The sequence below is a fragment of the Phoxinus phoxinus genome (assembly GCF_949152265.1).
Source record: "Phoxinus phoxinus genome assembly, chromosome: 6".
In the NCBI taxonomy this organism is placed as follows: Eukaryota; Metazoa; Chordata; class Actinopteri; order Cypriniformes; family Leuciscidae; genus Phoxinus; species Phoxinus phoxinus.
Window position 1 is genome coordinate 34265737 of NC_136881.1, and position 18423 is coordinate 34284159.

Consider the following 18423-nt stretch of genomic DNA (forward strand, 5'->3'; position numbering starts at 1 on the left):
TAATAGCCTACTGACAGGCACAACCAAGCAGAACATATTATTACTTTTATAGAAGTTATATTTCAATTGCTTATATCTCATTGGGTCTTTGGACACAGTGTACTTTAACTCCAAAGCACTGAAACAGTGATTTATTGTGCCCTGTTAGTTTCAACGAACAGTGTTTGCTGTGCGGCCTTTTTTTCAACATTCTTTGTGTAAATATGCATGAAAAGAACAGTTCCAAATGTGACACAGTGATTTTTCATAGCTGGAAAGCCATAATGGTCTAGGGGGGGGGTGGGGGGATCATTTGTTTCTGCATCTGGTTCTTGGTTGGTTTGGACTCCACCTGTGACGTGGTGGGGGAAACCCCAACAGAGAGTTACAGCAGGGGGCCGAACGCCTGACTGATCATGCATGGCTTATAAAGCTCTGAGATGCATTAAAACGTGGACAAATCCCCCAACTAAACTTACAGAGAATCCCTTTCAACTCTAACGAGAAACTTGGCAAGAAACCCTCAACATCAGGCAAGCTCCAACTCTGGTCTTACTTAACTATGAAAATACACATGCAGTACAGTGAAATTATTTAAAGGGATAGTTCATCCAAAAAGGAAAACTCTGCAATTGGCTCTATGCACGAACGCTGCTGACGTATTTCCGGTAGAATCTCAGCCAGCGCCTTTACTTCCGCATAGCGTGTTCTATAGCGAAGTGTACTAGTGGCAAAACTTTAAAAATTCTTTTTCTCAGAAACGGAGACAATGATTTTAGAAACTGATTCGCTAGCCGGATTTCGCATGATATGAGAGAATACTCACCCTAAAAGTTGTCAATGTAGCTCGAAATAGGGCTGTCACTTTTTATTCGATATTCGAATGTGCATTCGAACATGACGTGAAATATCCGTAATCGAACTTCAAATAAACTATTCGGTTTTTAAAGTGCCATGTCTAGCGCATTTTTTACAGTCTATGATTAGACCGTTTGCTTTTTATTTTAAAAAAGCGTGTTACAAGGCTATAGGCTATGTTATAGTCAGATATGACGGCGCGCTGCAACACGCATCACCGCAGATGATCTATTCATCAAGCGCCAAGCCAACATGCAAACTATCGCAAATTTAAGTGAAAGTAAGACGCAGTCGCTTTAACACACAATAATAATAATATTCATTAAAAGTAAAGAAACGAAATTATCTTACCAGGGCTGCCGCTCTCTCTTATTGCAGTCTTTGATGTTAGCTGATGATCAATAAAATGCAGCTCATATCTATTGCTTTCGGTGACATTAAATCCATTAAATCTGCATATAGCGCGGGAATTTAAGATCGGATTTATATCCGATTTAAACCAAATTTAGGCCTATGTGACCAGGTGTAAATGGAATCGTTTTGATAGCTATCCGATCTGAGAAAACGCATGAAGTGGCCAGGTTTAAACAGCCTCAGAAACGCAGCAGACGGCCAGAGCATCGCCAGGCGTCTAACATCGTATGACTGCATAGGCTAACGTTACTTTCCTGCACAACCGGTCGGCACCGTGCAGATGCACATGTAAAGGCAAGGTTTATTTGCAGATATGAGTCCTATAAGTGTAATTTTGGGAGTCCTGTTTATGACTGTCAAACTGTTAGTAAAGTTTCGATTGACGTTTTTTTTTCTCCGCGCGCGGGCGGTGTGGGGGGGATGGGAATAGATATTCGAATATATTCGAATACATAGGCTGGTATTTGATATCCGTTCGAATTTGATTTTTCACAAAAGTGACAGCCCTAGCTCGAAATATATAATTTAAAGCCCTTCTCTTTCTTACTCTTAGGTGTGACAGCTGCCTCACAATATTGTTAACATCATTCACGTTAACCGCTGGAAGTTTTTGTAAACAGCGAGTGCCATTTGCCATTATCTCCACTAATGCAAAAACGGCTTCTGACGCAGCACCGGATGTAACTGGGCGGGCTGAGACAAAACGCGGAAGCGATCGTGCATAGAGCCTATCATTTACTCAACCTCATGCCGATTCAAACCATTTGCATTTCTTTTTCTGTAAACCACAAAACAATATATTTTGAAAATATCTTTTTTTTTTTTTTTTACTAAACAATACTGTTTTGGACCCCATTGACTTTCATTCTATTGACAAAATATCTGCCAACACTTTACAATAAGGTTCTATTTGTTAACATTAGTTAACTACATTATACTTCAAAAGCATTTATTAATCTTAATTCATCTTAATCTCAGCATTTAAAGACATTATTACAATCAAAAGTTACATCTGTTATTTTAATTTTTGGGTGACCTATCCCTTTAAGGCTTTGTTTAGAATAGCATTTCCGTACTACTCATACTATACCACGTCTGCCCTATATAGCATAGCATATTTCTGCCATGGAATAAACACAGAAGACATGTTGTCATAGCTTCTTGGCACATAACGGCTACCGTAGTTGCAACACGCATTTGAAAAAGCGAGGCGATAGAGAGCACTATTGGTTTGAATGCAAAATACAATTTCACCGCTAGATGGGAGAAATTCCTACACAGTGCACCTTTAATCATATTGTCAGGTTCCTCAGTTGAGTCAGTTCCCACTGTTACTCATAGCCATGGCTTCACAAATATAAACTCATGCATCATCTGTCTGGACTCAGGCTCAAAGGAATGAACAATGATCGTTCTGACTCTGTATAGCTAATTATAGGTTTCAAAACACAAAAGTTTAGTCCAGCAAAACTGGGGATCATGATGTTTCACCTTTCTAGCTTACTGCTTGTTGTATCGCTTGTTGTGTACAGCCACTTTCTACTTCTATTGCGCTAATGCCTAGAATATAAAACAAGTGTGTACGTTAGCTGGTGACACTTAGCCGTCCAGCCGTTTTGAATTTGTAAGGCTTATTTTCATGGTCCTCTCACATATGCTTATGTTGGATGAAACAAAGAAACAAGGTTTTGTTTGGTGAATCTTTGATTTTTGAAGGGAACTGATACTTCAAAAGGGTCAGTTTTGCAAGAAACGAGTCGATAGTTATGCTAATTGTTTTTCCCAAGGAAGCAGCGACCTTTGCCGTTTCACCCATTTCACTTGAAACGGGCCTCGCAACAGAAGGGGCCTCCACTCCACCGGCCATCACACCGCGCACACACCAGGGTCGGAAATTACCAGGGGCTTGGGGCAAAAATGCCACCAAAATGTATAAAAATACCCCCAAAATCCAAGATACGTTACAAAAAAGATGTCTCCGTGCAAGTTCTTGTTTTTAATATTTATAAGCAATACCACACGAGTGATATTCTGTTTTAACGAATATCAGCACGTTTGCAAATGTGATATTGATTTTATACAACAGTTCAATAAACAATACGTTAATATTAGGTGACTTACATTTCTTGACTCAATACTGTCTGTTTTTGCTTTATTTTGCCAAAGAAAATAGTTCCAAACAAACCCACAGTAGAGCCATAGCGCATACTAGGCCTATTTATGATTTCGGACACAGCCTCTTACTTGGTTTGTCCCTGAATGAATCAGCCATTTTGAATGACTCGTTTGACTGAATGATTCAATGACTCACTCGTTAGAATTTGCTGCCACCTACTGGCAGTTTTACTATCATTTCATTTTAGCTGAGTGGCTGAGGGAGCGATTAAGATTGAATGCTGTTTTTGTTTTTGGTCGTGATTGTAAAAATAGTTCTGGTTGAAGAGATAGAATGCGTTTATAAATAGACTATTAAGAGTGAAATATGAGATCACATTGTTCAACACAACAGAGATAATAATGTAATGGAAGTCGCATTGAATACAATGTCTTTGTCATATTTTCACATTTGGTTTCCTTTGAAACGGGACTCTGAATTGCAAAGGCCGCCTCTGTCCCAAGGAAAATAATTTCATGGCATGTTACAGTATTTTTTCCCAAATACCACATAAAAAAATGCATTGCTTCGTGAATAACCTCAACTGAACTTATGACTATTAGTATCACAATATGAATTTGGGAAGGTACAAAACCTGTTACTGGGGCGGTACCTTTTCAAAAGGTAGACTTTTGTTCCTTTTAAGTACGTACACTTTAGGCACTATGTACCTTTAAGGTACAAATATGTACTCTTTAGGCACACAAGTACCTTTTGAAAAGGAACTGACCTAGTGACAGTTTTTGTACCTTTAAAAAAAAACAAGAGTTTGCATATACGGTACAATTTCAAACCATAACTGTGGCCTTTAGCTCAGTCCCTGGAGATTGTGAAAGGTGTTATGCAAATAAAACGGACTTGACTGTTGATAAAACAAAAGTAAATACAGGACTATTGTACGGTTTCTGTGAGCAGCAGATGTTATAGTTCCTTTTTATTATGGGAAAGTCAGATTATCTCTAACTGAAGTGGCCACACCACCAGATGTATTTAGAGGGTGTTTTTCTTTTACACACAACCTACGATACGTTTAACTGACAAATTAATATACTCATGATAATGCCACACCCATAACAATCACAAAGCGTACCCAGAGAGACACGTGTGTGCTGCATGCATGAGCAGTTATGTGGTGTACATTATATACACTACAGTACTTCTCATCTAGAGGGATCACAAAGTATCTATCAATCATCTGCCAGAGAACAAATTGCATATTTGTATGCCTTGTATGATTTACACTCCATGCAGACATACAGTAAACTAGACAAATATATCTTGCGTAGTCTTGTGTAAAAAAGTACTTTTTTGACTGACATTTAAGTGACCAAATACAATTTATTTTGTTTTATGTACCGTTTACGGGTGTTTTTGTTGTTGTTGATGATTTACCACCGTAGAGACCAGTGATTATTTCTATCTATCTATCTATCTATCTATCTAAATTTACATACAAATAAATATGCTACGCTCTTGTTTCATGAATGTGGCCCAATGTATCAATACATGCAACTTGTAAACACAAAAATGGACTGTGGGCGTGTCATCTGAGACAAACATGATGCACTTCGGGACTGAATATAATAGGCTAACTGCCTCAAGATATGTCCTGACTTACTGCTACAACTCTGTTTATGTAATATTAGATGAAAAGGCTTAATCAGATGACTGATCCTGTTCTTCTAAGGCCCTTTTTAAACATGTGTTTATGTGTCTTTGAGAGTCCTGCAATGACCTCAGAGCTTTTATATCTCTAGCTGTGAAACAGAGGCCTATCTTCAGCCTTATTCTGGGTTTCTATGAGGTAATGGCAAAAGAAATGGAGAGTGAACGGTATTGCGTAATAGCTTTAAGGACAGAAACATACAATAAAAACCTAGCGTGCAACAACTGCACATTGTGCGCATTTAACCTTACGTCTTTAAGGATAACTATAATTCATATTGTAAAATTAGACTTGACCATGATTTTTTTTTTTTTTTTACCCCCAATAAATATGCACTTTGGCCCATTTTGAAAAACAGTCTAAAGTGGACATATCATGAAAATCTGACTTTTTCCGTGTTTAAGAGCTATAATCGCGTCCCCGGTATATCTACCAACCCAGAAAACGTGAAAAGTGACAACCCAGTAACTTTGTTTTGGTAAGCCTTTCTCTGCAAGAATGTCAAAAAATAAGACGATCAGTTTTCGCTCCCCTTCTGATGTAGTAAGGGGATCTTATTTTCGCAAGCGACAACAGTGTAACCAGTTCTAACGCAATGGCAAAAGTTGGAGCAAAGCATGCCAACTGTTTTGTCGTTGGCTCCACAGACAAGCAGCACAGAACACTATTTGACCAAAAAAAACATCACTGCCATCTTACTGTACAAAGACCTCAGGGAACTGTGTAAACTTGTGTAAAAGTTAAACATGACTGTACATGCAAGTCAATGAGATGAATGTACTGTAACTCCACAACAACAACATAAATGTATCCACTAACCATTCAGAAACGTCCATGTGCAGTCTAAAAGTTGCGACCTCTTCCCGAGTCTCTCTGTAAGGCTGCACTCTGCTACTGGTTATTTCAGAAATTTTGGATGAAGTGAGATTTATTCGCGTGTTTTGTTATTGCCGAGTATCCGAAACTTGTGTAAAGGATCGGCCATCTTCTGAACTGGGCGGGGAGCAGCAGCTCATTTACATTTAAAGAGACACACACAAACTGCACGTTTTTTGCACACACCCAAAAAGGGGCCAATTTGACAAGCTAAAGCTATAATAAATAATCTAGGCGGTGTTTTGACACATTCTGGGACGCCATAGATTTATATTACATCTTGTGAAAAGGGGCATAATATGTCACCTTTAACATTCTCACAAAACTGTAAGTTCAATTGTCAAAACTCCTTGCTGAAACATCAGAACTCTATTGCATGTGTGCAAAATAGTTACTCACCCACAACATTTAATTCATGCTTCAAAACTTAGTTAATTGTTACTTGTGAGCAGGCATGAGACGGAGCGAGAATCCAAATGCAAGCACAAAAGTTTATTAAAAAACATAAACACTGATAATCCAAGAACAAGAGTATAATCCACAGAATGCAGATGGGAGAACAACGTCAGGAACAGACATACAGAAACAACGGCCAACAAACAACAGCTGAAGCACAGAGGTTTAAATGGTTAACAAGGGGCTGATGAGGGACAGGTGTTGGTGATTTGTTGTCATGGGAATTAATAAGGGTTACTATGGTGACAAACAAGGTACAAGGCAACACAGGAACCAAACAAAGGAAGTGAAGACAGAAACAATGGGAACCAAGAATACACTTCAAACAATCATTACAGAACACATCACAGCACAGGGATCGTAACATTAATGTGCCAAAATAAAAATAAAAATAGTTGTCATCGTGTGAGCCACTCTAGTCAAAATGTTTAGATGTTTTTTCGCCATTACAGTCACCCATGGAAATTGTTACATAAACATGTCATGTTTGTTGGGAAGAGTCAATACTGTAACACAGAACAATAATATGAACATTTGTATTTATACAGTACATTTATTTTTGTACAAATGTGTAACTGTGCGTTCACACCGCCGGCGGCGAGAGCGTCAAATTTGGCCGGAAGCCATTCATTTTCAATGAGAGCCGGCGGCGAGCTCCGGCGAGGGCTGCGCGGCGCGTCTTGGACGGCGAGAGCGGCGAGAAGAGTTGAAATCAAGTCAACTTTATGGTAATAAGCTATGACGCGGTTCGGCGGCAACCAATCGTAATGTAGAAGTCCTCCGCCTGAGAGGATACCAGAGAACACAATCCTGTAAACTTTGGTTCCGACCACATTAGTTCCTAAGCAAAATGGAGGAAAAGTTAATTATTTCTGTTGCGGGTTTCCCGTTATTGTACGACGTGTCCCTGTTTACATACAGGGACATTAATAAAAAGAACGACGCATGGAAAAAGATGTCTGAAATGGTTGGTGTTTTGTTACTTTCACATTTAAAAGATTTTAATAGGTTAACTTATACCCTACGTGTAGCCAGTATGCACAAAATAGGATACTGATTTATGTTCAGTTCTTATTTGCTTTGCGGCTCCTTTAAATAAAGTTTTTAAAAAATCACGCATTCTAAAATCTACGTCAGAGCGTTAGAGAATCCCCGAATCTCACGGCGTCGATGGCAGGGCGGCGAGAGAGACTTTTGCCGCTCTCGCCGGCCGCGGTGTGAACGTACAGTAACATGTAAACTGAAAACTATGGAAGCTTGTTTCCACCATAAAAAAAAAAGAGTAACTGGGACTTTATATCTCACAATTCCGACTTTTTTTTTCTCAGGGAAAAGTCAGAAGTGTGAGATAAAAAGTTGCAATTAAAACTTTTTTTTTTGTTTTATTCAGTGGTGGAAAAAAGCTTCCATTGAAAACGCAGTTGCTTGTCCAATTTTATTTTTCATTTTAAATCTCACATTTCTTACGTTACCGTAAATACTGAACATTGCCACAAAATGACATCCATGAAGAAAATTTTTTGGGTGGACATCCTGTCGCTCTTGTTGGTCTGGCCAAAGATTTTCATCAACATCACATCTGATGTTTTCCCTTGTGATGCACCGGGGGAAAATATCTCCTTTGGTTTAGGAATGGGGAGTATAGTGGCAGGAACTCCATTGTTATCCTTTCATGTGCAGCAGAAGATTTCCTAACAATATTGGTTTGATGGAAACTGACATTATCCCAGACAACAACATAAATTGGCAAATCTGGTCTAACTAAACCTTTCTTGTTCTTGTTTAGAAAGGCCAGGAGAAGTTGGGTGCTATAGGGCCCAATGTGTGGAATATATGTGCTCACACCACCCTCTGAAATGGCAGCACATTGTAATATTGCCCCACGTTGGCCTGATGTGACAATTACGGCTCGGTGTCCAATGAGATGTCCTTTGGCCAGATTGAACCTATCCACAAAAACAAGACTGTGGGTTGTTTCATGTCCTTCTAACTTCATTATTCTATATAATGTAAAACAGAAACATAATACAATTAATTGTACATAGCTTATTCTAGATAGTTTAGTAAATGTTTTCTGGTACTGAATCTAAAACTTCAAGAAATACAGGCATCTTAGAAGTACAGTACAACTCCCTGTACAATATACTGAACACCAATGGTTTACCTGGACATACTCATATGACAGCTTGTAGAGTTGTTTCATAGTTGTTTGATGTCTTTTCAAAACTCTGTCTACTGACAGAAGTTTTATAAACTTTTCTAATTCTACCTCTTTCTCTATTATGTTTTCCCCTAACACCACCACACATTCTTACATATCTCATGTTGCTCTTCCACAAACATGTTGCTGCTGTTCAGGGTTGTGACAGTCCTCCATTGTTTTCTCATAAAATGCTATTGTGGTCATTTGCCAATATAGCAGACATTACAAGCATTTCATGTCAGATGAATATACGTATGTCTGACTGATTTTGATAATTGAATGGATAATTTTGCATGTGATGGCTTACACGATGAAAGAATTTTTTGAAGTTGTGAAGAGTTTCACTGAGAATCAATCAGCTCATCAGTTTTGATCAACAATGCATTTAGTTATAGTGCAAATTGTACACCACAAAAATCTTTTGGCATCACAATTGGCTGAAATCAATAAGAAATTAAAATCTAATGTGAACAAGAAACAAATCGTTCAGGGATCTGAACTCATTGTTTTGAAAAAATAAATAAAAAATCTCATTCGAGAATTAAGCCAAAGCGATTGAGAAAAACTATAAAATTTCAGCTAGTGAAAACTTTTTTTTTAGTTCAGCATCAATAAAATTGCTTAAACTTTAACTAATTATAATTCAAATCTAATTCAAAGTACAAAAACTGTAAGATTATGTCAATGATACTAAAATAACTGTGTAGTTGTACCTAAAATGTAATTACTGTACATTTTTAGTATTCATTTTTATATATTTTATTTATTTTTGATTGATTGATTGATTGGTTGATTCAGTCATTCATTGATTTATTCATTAATTTCAATTTAATTTACGTTTTAAAATGGCAAAATATAATACTAATACTTAAAGCTGCAGTCCGTCGTTTTTCCTCTTTGTCGCCATCTCTGTTCGAAATCTGCAATTGCAGTTATTCGCGGAATTATTAACTGTGCGTGGGTAGTAAATCGGCATGAAACAGCGCGGATGAACACAATGTATTGAGGAGAACCTGTAGCTGCCGCGTCGCTGTGGATACTGTACTACTGTCATCAGCAATCTCAGAGTATACTTTTTGAAAGTGTCAACATTAGAATTTTCATCGGAAAATGTCATCTGAACAAGTAAGTAACATTCACTTTTGTTCTGACCAAATTCGGGGGGTGGGGGGAAGCATTGCAGTTGGCTATATCATGTTGATTAAATCTAACGATTGCTTATATCACGTCAAAACGTGAAAAATATATTTTTTCTGTAGCCACTCTGAAGTCCGAAGTCTTTGGGTTTTACAACTGGTGAATCTCCAGTTGTCACTGGTGATTGTCGCTTTAAACTTTCGGGATCCGCCTGTTCCGCCATACCAAGTGCTAAGCTAAATCTCCACCTCCATCATCCACACACGCTAGCCGGGGACTCCTTCTCTATGTGTACAGAAGTGACGTAATGACGCAAAGACATGCTCGAAATTCCCGCGGAAATCCACCAGTACCACTGGAATTAAAATCATTATTACAAGCTTACCGTTTTGAATCGAGGTAAGGCAAGCAGATCGTTTTGAACACTGGCTGGTTAAGTTTTTTTTCAAAAATGTCTTTTTTTATATTTTTAAACCCAAAAAAGTGCCGGACTGCAGCTTTAATATAATATTCAATACCTCTTGTATTAAATACAAAATTATAACCTAGTCTTTCTCGTTCTTAGTCAGTTAAGTGTACTTCTACTTTTAGCTTATATTTCTTTACCAAAAGATAGCAGATTTGTTGTCGTCCGTGAATTATGAAGAAAATTGTAAGTAAAACTGAAAGATGCCGCATCCGCGCCAATAGCATATTTCCAAAATTACTTGGTGCACCTTTAAGTGCCATTCATCAAATACGGCCTTGAAAGAGAAATCACTGCGGGTCAGGCATAGATCACAGCATTCCAGTCTCAGTTTCAAAACTTTAAATGCTAAACAACTGCTGTGCAATCACTAAACAAACATCATTTCCTTAATGAGGAAATCTAGGAGAAGGTCAAACTGGGAGTGAGTTGAAATGTTCCTGCTTACAGTTGAGCAACCTGGATGAGGGCATTTTGGACGAAGTCAAATTCAGGTTAGCCATGTGTTGCAAGATTTCAGCTCATGAGCTTAGTGGAAATGTTAAATGTTCCCATCAACGGCCTTGGTCTGCACAATCAGGTCTGCTGATTAATAGTACTGAGCTGCCAATAGATCCGGGGGCTGTTTTCTTTTGGATGAAAAACACCTTGTTCTTAGATGAGAACTTTATTCAAGAATACCTGCAGAGTTATTCTGTAACTAAACAACTCGTACCATGCAGAGAGAGAGCAATGGAACACTTAATATAGGTTTATCCATCAATAATGGTGCTTGCTAATGAAATGCTTTATGATCAGCATACTTAAGCGTTGCACATGTAAGTATCACTCACATTTTGTTCTTTATTTATAATAAAATCTAAAATCCCATCATTTATATATAAAATGGGTTCTGTCAGGCACTTATAAAACCTTTCTTTTTGTCCATGCAATGAAAGTCAATGGGGTCGACATGTTGTTTGGAAAGTAAGGCAGGTTTGAAACGATACGAGGGTGAGTAAACGATGACAGAATTTAAAATTTTACACCGCAAAACCCTAGCACTCAAAATATTTAATTGATTTGAGTAAGGCAAACTTAAATTAAACAAATTTGTTCAATAAAATTAACTTTTAAGAGTATTCAGAACTTTCTTTTTCTTTTAAGTTAAAAAAACAGACACCTTTTAAGTAATCTGAATTGTTTCATCGTTTTGAGTTTTATGAACTTGCTTCTTTTAATTTAAACAAACTTAAATTTAACTGAAACTGGCTCGGATTTCTATTTCTTTTAAAAAGTATGAGTACAAAATAAAAATCTGCAAGTTTTTCTGCAAGTTGTGAGTTACACTGAATATACTGAATTTATTAACTTAAAAATGTTGATGTAACTGATTACCTAATTTTTTTTTGTGCAACTTATTCGGGTTTACAGTGTTTACATTTTGAGATACTCTGTATTAAACCATGCTTTCAGAGTTCAGATCAGTTAAATTGCCTTGCATAGGAGACATGTCACATAACAGGCAATTCTGTGCACCTTTTCAATGCTTAATAAACCACAAAAAGCCTTTGAGCTATTAACAACTCTCTGTGAGTCTGACCTTTTAATTTGTCTGAGGCATATCAGGCAGCTGTCAGAAATGAGCCGTGAGCCATTATTCATTCAGTTCACAGCAGACTACTGTGATTCTCTCTCTCTCTCTCTCGCTCTCTCTCTCTCTCTCTCTCTCTCTCTCTCTCCCTCTCCCTCTCTCTCTCTCTCTCGTCTCTCTCTCTCTCTCTCTCTCTCTCTCTCTCTCTCTCTCTCTCTCTCTCTCTCTCTCTCTCTCTCTCTCTCTCTCTCTCTCTCTCTCTCGCAATGTTAAATAGTGACTTCCAATGTACCAGAACTAAACTGTTGATCCCAAAGGGAAACCTCTGGCTGTGAATATCTTTACATTTTATAGTGTTGGTTTGTGTCTGTATGTGAATGTGCATGCCCTCTATGCAAATGTGTGTGTGGGCTTGTACAGCATGTTGAAAAAGCAATCTGTAAAATAATCTCCCTGATGGCCTCCTTCTGCCTTTCAAGCTTTGATTTGAATCACATGATGCATGCTGCAACATACAATGAGTGAGTTTTGCCAGCATGAGTGGAATTTGAGGTCAGATATAGAAACCAAGTGATCAACAAAATGTCATGTTGCCTGTCGCTGTTCAGAGTAGCGGCTGATTAGAGACAGATTTTTATCCTTTGCCACTTTATCGCATTGTGGCATGTTTGAGAATACTTTCTCAATTACAAATGGTATGGAATTAAAGAGTTAGTAAATTGGAATAACAAATGAGCCAGCAAAACAAAAACAAATTGTGAAGATGTTTCTATATTTTTCTTAGAAATATTGTTTTCTTTTTTCCTTAATATGAAATTCATCAGGCCTTTTGGGAATGTCATTTTCATTGCATTTTATGTTTTGCCCTCCACAATAAAATCTATAGAGTTTTGATCATAAAACAAAGCATTTAAATATAATCTCACTAAGAGATTATTGGGAGATATTAAGTGACAACTGATATATGCAAGTGTAGCGCAAGTAGTTTATGCTATACTGTAATAAATATTTCATTGATTTACATTACAAGCAGAATTTCATCTTACTTTATGGCCATCAGCAACTGCACCAAATTGCTAATTTTTGCTTACTCTGGGCCTCTGAATAAAATTAAAGAGTATGAGCTCCATATTCTCCTTTATCATAAATACTATCAAATATGATACTCTATAAAAACACATATGCAAATGTATTGGATTAATTCATTTTTTATTTTGTCTAAAGGCTCAACAATCTGTTTCATTTCCAAAGATTGGATTTTTCAGAATATTATGTCATACTTCAGTCTTTACAGGGTTAATTGTCCTTTTCTGTCTGGTTTCCCCCTGGAAACGTATATTTGTAACCTAATGTCATGTCTTACCGTTGTTTTTGTGTTAAGACTCTTATTTTGAAGTTTACTTCATTCCATTGTTCCTGGCTTTTCTTTTCCTAGCTTCCTGTTTTCTTGGTTTCCTATGTCTAAGCGGGGCTGTTTACACTACACAGTTTTGAATTTAAAACTGAAAACTTTTTATGTGTTTTGCCCGTTAATTTACATGACAACTTTTTGGGGGGCCTGAAAACAAAAACTTTTGAAAACGAGTTTCAAAATGCAAGTTTTGGTAACACTTTATTTCGATAGTCCACTTTAGACATTCTATTAACTATAAGTAACTTTGCAACTACATGTCAACTAACTCTCATTAGAGTTACTTATAGTTAGTAGAATGACTAAAGTGGACTATCGAAATAAAGTATAACCCAAGTTTTTGAAAACAATACCGTTAACTTCTCTTTGTAAACAAAGAACTTGAATTTGTGAAAACGGTGATGTAATGCCCATGCATATAGAGTGGTGCAGATATGACACCACTTTGAAGGCCAAAACGCAGAAGCGAGTTAGCATTTTAGCACTAAGTCCAAGCCTTATTACATTCTAGCAATAAGGTCTGTGGTGAACACAAGCTCAAGACACTTTCACGTTTTATTCTACAACCTAAAAATACATCAATATTACCCCACTCGTGATTTGTTTTAAGCTGTTACGTGTCTTGAAAAGGCGGTTGCTAACAAGTGGCTAAATGGGACTAGAGGCTGTCGTGGATTAAACGTCAACACGCCGAACAGGGAAGCTCAGTCCGCTTTTACCGCATCGTTATGGTTATAATTGTAAACTATTCTAACTCAAACGTTCTGGGAAAATGTTTTAGATAAAAACTGAAAGAGTTGTGGGAAGCTTAGTGATGGTGACGTTGAAGTCGTGGGACCGTGGTGTAGTTCGTTTATAGCATGTCTTTAGCTTTCTACTTCTGGCAGCTGCATTTAGGCTTCAAAATGTGTAAAAGGTGCGTTCATGTGTGATAATTATCCTGATGGATAAAACGTGCAAGTATTATAAACTTTTGTTAATCACAGAGCTTGTTTTTAGCGATAATCCAAAAACATGGGAAAATCCTATTGGGTTTTTGTAGAGGGAACCATGACTCTAAATGCCGGTTGGCCTATAACGTGACGTTATACCTGCATCACTCTATTACGTGTTCAGGCCTGTAGTTTCTTTACAAAGTAACATCGCCAACTAGTGGCCTGGCATGAATAATACAGAATAATAACTTTGCGTATTACAGTTTCATGCCGACTTTAATCAAATTTTGGGTCACCTAAAAAAGTATATGCCTTCCCTCCCACACAGTCTAAATACGCATGTAATCATGAATTGACAAAAACATACATCCATGTATGACATGAGCATAGATGCAGACATTGACACACACACACACACACACACACGCGCGCACACACACAAACCTCCCCTCCCTTCAAAATCATACTAAGCGCAACATGTTGTGGTGAGTCATTTGGCCAGAAATATAGTTTCTCAGTCTTGATGTCACTGGGGCCAATTGGTATGGAAATGAAACATTTTATCCTTATCATTTATGATGAGACACAAACTGGCTTGAAGTGTTACATCTCTCCTTTAGAGAAAAGGAAATTGGTTATTTAAGTTGAACCAGTGACAGCATGAGTGGAATAAGAAGGAGGCCTGGATGTTCCCGTGCCATTAGGACAAAATTAAATATCGCAGGTTTCATCTCCCTGTTCAAAGTAACAATTAGTTCCAACCTATAATCTTGTATGCTACATTTCTGGTGCGACACAAAGACACAAATACTGTATATGAACCTAACCTTCCTCCTGTTATCTTATAACACTAAAGGATGATCGCCATGGTAACGGTTTACATGCTATGCCCAGTTGTCAAGGAGATCTCGTCTGACAGGATAATGGGTTCCACTGTCCCTTCTGCCTCTCGTTACAATTCATCACAAGAGCACACGCATGCAAACACTAAATCAGGAAATTTGTCGGCAAATGACCTCGCTATTTACTTTTGCAGTTTAATGATGCATGTTTCCTGATAAACACCTAAAATTGATGGTTTCCTGGAGAAAAAAGCGTTTTGATTCACCTTTGGCTGTGGTGTAATCTGTGCACTAATAATATCTCTGGGAAAAAAATCATTTTCTTTGTGTTTTGCTGTTATGATTAAGAAAAGGGAGTCATTAAGAGAGAGAGAGAGAGAGAGAGAGAGAGAGAGAGAGAGAGAGAGAGAGAGAGAGAGAGAGACTTATGTGCTCTCATGCTCGTTTTATATCAATTACAAATCATTACATTTACAATTCGTTTGTATCACCCTTTGATTGTTGTTGCTGGCCCTTCGGTGCAATCTGTAAATGCACCGGAGTGCCTTGTCAATGCCGCAGATAATTAAAGCCCCCTTCAGCATATCTTTATTTGAATATAATGACTTTTTTTGCTAATGAGGGGCACAATTATATCCGCACTGGCATAATCTTCATAATTATCTGTTATGCATGAATCAGAAGAGCTTTGAAACAGAACAGAATCTCCAAAATTACCTCCATCGCTGCAAACGTCCTACGCAGTTGGAGAGGAGTTCAAGGGCTGGCAAAGTGTTGGCTTACATAAAATAATGTTTCTGAAGGACATTCAGTCAGAGAAAGTGAGACCATTAAACTTTTCAGCTGGTGAACTGGGACTGGTTGAACTTTCGGCACAGACAGAGAAAATGGGCCGTCCTAATAACTCGGACTCTTGAATTGGTCGCATAATTTATAGCTTGGATCACACTGTACTGTACAGTGATGATCACACACAGTGCAGCAGTACAGTATGTATTTACATAAGTAAAAGATTAGTAATGTTAATGAACATGATGTCCTTAGTGTTTCATTATTTTGCAGAGCTGCTCATAATTGTGCATCGTTATTATTATGACTGTAATAATGAATCATAGTATTGTGTACCACAATGATGAACAATATGTTAAAATGTTAAGTTAAGTCAACTCAAATATCCAAGTTGTCACTTTTTCAATTTCACATTTCAATTTGACTGAACTTAAACTTACAAACTGTATTTTTGTTGTTGTTGTTTTAACTTAAAAAGTAAGGGTTTGTTCTGCCTTAAAAGTTCAAGTTTAGTCAACTTGAAATATGAAATTGAAAAAGTGACAACTTGGATGTCTGAGTTGACTAAACTTAAAATTGTGAGGCAAAGCAAACACTTACCTTTTTAGGTTAAAACAACAACACACACACACACACACACACACACACACACATATATATATATATATATATATATTTTTTTTTTTACAGTGTAGGAACCTTTGGCCTATCCGAGCGCTGTCTTTCCGCACCTACATGCATTCATTCAGAATTCATGAACAGTTACTATGAGAAACATCGTAATCAACACAATTCACACACAAATAAATAAATAAATAATTGCTTTATGGTGCAGAATGTTTAACTTTTAGAAAAATAAAATAAAATGTCTTCTCTCCTGAAATTCAAGTGCTGGTTGTTTGTCTAAATCTCTTTAACCTGGAACACACAACACTTTATCTAATTTCTGTAATTCACATCCGTTAAAGATACAAAATGTTTTTTTTTTCCCGCAGCTAGGGGTCGCTAACCTCTTACAATAACAAAGGCGTACATTGATGACGCCAAATTTCCTGTGGAATTATGGAACTTGTCGTCAAGCCGATGGATCTAATAATGTTTATGGATGAGTGAATACATTGATGTTTTTATCACGACTGTGGTATGAAGCAGGTCGCAATTGCTAATAAGAGACAGATACAGTTTTAGAATCCCGTGGATATAATGGAATAAGGACATTTAATTCCAAAGTCTGCTTGCCATGGTCCATAATGTTTAAACGCAACAACAACAGCGTGCAGCCAGACGTTACGCACTACGCAGTTGTCCACGTCTGTCGCCATGGTTACTATGGAAGTTCTTGAGCGGAAAGCAGGGATAACGCGGATATTGCGTCAGGCGACAAGTGAACAGGGATTACGGGACAGCCACTTATTTAAAATAGGAATTTCTCTGAAATTAAAAATCTTTTGGAACCTTTGGGATATTATAAGTACACACCTGCAGGAAATATATCACACTGTGCAAGTGATTTTTAGATATTTTATTACAAAACTCTTACATATTGTACCTTTAAAGGATTGTTAGGCTGTCTAGATTCTGGAACAGTTGCTACCCAGCTAACAAATTCATGTTCTGAATAAATTTTGGGAACAGTGATTTGCAATGTTTCTAAAACGTTAATGTCCATTTTTTTTTTTTAAAGGGCACCTATTATGCCCCTTTTTACAAGATGTAAAATAAGTCTCTGATGTCCCCAGAGTGTGTATGTGAAGTTTTAGCTCAAAATACCCCACAGATAATTTTTACAGCATGTTTAAATTGTCATTTTTTGGGGGCTGAGAAAAATGCACTGTTTTAGTGTGTCTCCTTTAAAAGTTAATGAGATATCATGGAACATAACGTTACACAGCGAAGTACACAAAACACTCGTTACAACTAACAGTAAACAAATACTGTATATACACACCTTTTCAGTGGGTGTTTTATAAACGGGTAAACTGTATATCTGTAAAACGACTTGATGAGCTCGAGCTGTCATAAAGTGCTCGCTCTCACTTTCATTTCTGCCGTGATCAGTAACGTTAGTCCTGTCGATCCGGAGACTGTAAGCTGGTGAGTTGTAGCCTACTGATCAATCCTCGAGTAACAACGAGAGTAAATGAAGCTATGTTTATCATAACATCCAAAAAAACAAAACACCTCAATCGCTTTCGGAGACATTCTACAGCTGCTCCAGCGTTGAAACAATAACGGACTGTGTCCAGCTCACTTAGGGCGGGGTCTATGCTCAAACTGCAGTGTCAATCAACAGTCATGGGCGGGGCTTGTGCAATTCTACGTCACATTGCATTGATTCTGAGAACAGCTCGCTTCTGAGACAGTGCTAATGATTTATGGGGATTTAAAAAAAAAACACTGGTTGGATTTTTATCATAGAGTGGTTGTGTACACACACTGCCAACACACATTTATGTTCAAACGCCATGTAAAAGTGAATTTTGCATAATAGGTGCCCTTTAAAGGTTTTTGATAGCGCTGGGGAGGAACACGCTCAAATGATCTACCCAATCAGCAGGAGAGGAGGCCTATACGCAGCCTACTCAATTATGTTCCTCAACCATTTTTAAGCATCCCTCCTTTCCTTTCCTGTCCCAGCAAGGTATACAGGGGGAGAACTTTGG

General features: G+C 37.6%; 1 protein-coding gene across 1 annotated transcript in view; it reads right to left on the reverse strand.

Moving 5' to 3' along the window:
• Nucleotides 1-3512, reverse strand: part of neurl1aa (neuralized E3 ubiquitin protein ligase 1Aa) — a 49239-nt gene extending 45727 nt beyond the window's left edge. Inside the window, exon 1 of the mRNA XM_079615912.1 lies at nucleotides 3373-3512. The gene's annotated coding sequence lies outside the window, so the exon portion shown is untranslated. The remainder of the gene's footprint in view (nucleotides 1-3372) is intronic.
• Between the last annotated feature and the right edge of the window lie 14911 nt (nucleotides 3513-18423).